The sequence below is a fragment of the Pteropus medius genome, unplaced genomic scaffold (genome assembly GCF_902729225.1).
Source record: "Pteropus medius unplaced genomic scaffold, Ma_sr-lr_union100, whole genome shotgun sequence".
Lineage (NCBI taxonomy): Eukaryota > Metazoa > Chordata > Mammalia > Chiroptera > Pteropodidae > Pteropus > Pteropus medius.
In genome coordinates, this window is record NW_024342645.1 from 687,047 (window position 1) to 689,110 (window position 2,064).

The 2,064-nt window shown below is 32.4% G+C and overlaps 1 pseudogene; it reads left to right on the top strand.

Annotated features, from left to right (window-relative positions):
- Positions 1-720: 720 nt before the first annotated feature.
- LOC120605722 (small acidic protein-like) lies at positions 721-1,340 on the top strand (annotated as a pseudogene).
- The last annotated feature ends 724 nt before the right edge of the window (positions 1,341-2,064 follow it).

Below are 2,064 nucleotides of genomic sequence, written 5' to 3' on the forward strand. Positions count from 1 at the left end.
AGGAAAGAGATGGAACTGAGATAAAAGGGGACAACTTCATAATTCAACAGGTATCTAATGAGCCAGAGCCCACAGTGTATCAGGCCTTGCGCTTTCATGGAGGTAGATCAGAGGACCGGGAAAAAGAGCTTTTCCAAGACCATACTAGACCATAGAATTCCTACTTTACCTAATAGACAGCCATTTAAGTTTTTTTCTCTAACTTATTTTAAAGCATAATATACATACAGTAAAATACAAAAAAAAGCACAAATTTTAAGTTTACAATTCAGTGATTTTTTTAAAGTATGTTTATGCCCCTGTAACCATCACCTAGATGAAGTTAACTTTCCTATCATTTTATTTTGTAAATTTTCAAACCTAGTGAAAAGTTGCAAGAATATTCTTCACCTCTTGAATGTTAATATTTAATGCATTTTCCTAATATCATTGTATAAGTATACATTATTCATTGTTATAATTTTGAAAGTTAGTTGCTGACATTGTGAAACTTTACACCTATATATTTCGGCCTGTATTGTCCTAAAAACAAGGATATTATTCTACATAACAATACAATTCTCACACTCAAGAAATGTATTTGTTAATATATACTCCATATTTAAATGTCTCAAATTTTTCCAAGGATGTCTTTTAGAGATTTTTAAAAATCTAGAATCCAATTAAAGATTATACATTGCACATAGTTATCATAATTCTTTACTCTCTTATAATCCCATTTTGAGATCTTTCATGCAGCGTTCTGGAGTGGCTCTGCTTGGGCTGGTGATTGACTGCAGAACGGAGAGAGTGGAGAGTGGGTTCAGCATTTCCAGTCGGGGTTCCCAAAATGATGAATTCTGACAGGGAGTTCCATCCACACAGGGTTGAAACATTCAGCTTCTCCTAGACCTTGGATCTAGCAATTGGAAGGCAAAGGATTTAGGGGAAGAAGACAAGAAAATTAATGAACAACTGGAGTCTCAATATCGGCAAGTGTAGATAGTAAATTATCAGGAAGATATCGATGACATTGTAGACTCAGCTTCAATGAGGTAGAAGATCATGACAGAGTACGTGATGTGTTTGTAGATGATGGTGGTGATGATGGTGGTGATGATGATGATGATGATGATGATGATGATGATTCATTTGATCCTCAAAGTCCAGATGACTCTTAAAGTAATTTGCAGTCAGAAAGAAGAATCTGCTGAAGAACTCCAAGTTACAGAGCACCTGATGAAGTAGAGGATCCCAAAACAAAAAAAGATGCAAAAAGCAACTATAAAATGATGTTTGTTAAATCAGTGGTTCATATTTCCCACTTAGCCTTTGTTTTAAAAGTAAGCCTATTGTTATGATGCACTGTGCAGGACTGCTCACAGAGCACAGATTTTTGTATTGTAACTTTTTTAAAGGCCCTTTTAAATAATTACAAAGAATGTTTGCTTTCAGATACTGTGGGTTACACTTTTAGGAGCATGACTATAACCATTTTTATAAAGAGAAAGTTGTGTAAAGTAAGAAATAAAACACAATACTCAATTTCCTTTCATATAGGCACTATCAAACCATTGGTACTATGTTTTTACTCCTTCAAATACAGTTATGAGGGAGACAGTATTTTTTGTTTGTGGTAGCTGTTTCATTTTTTTTGTTGTTCCTCCATATTTTTCTCTTATGAAAAGTTTATCTGATACTGTGATATGTTCATTAAAAATATTATTTTATTATACTTTGTTGTAGTAGTGCTATTCAACATGAATATTTCTACTAACAATAACAATCTAAATTAATGTTGACATAGATTATGTACTTAATTTTCCCTTACTGACTCAGTTCTTCTCTTTGAAGCAAAATAACATGAGAACAAATACTTTCTCATCTGTTAGGATGGAGTTGTAACTGTCATACATTTGGAATGTTATAATCCCAGGAAGTCTTTATATAATTTGAATTACATTGTATGTTATATTTTTGATAAAATTTGTCCAATTTTTACAGAAGAAATTATTTCATCATTTAGTTTTAATTTAAGTATATGTGCTGCCAAAGCGAGCACTATTTGTAAAAAATCTATGTAAA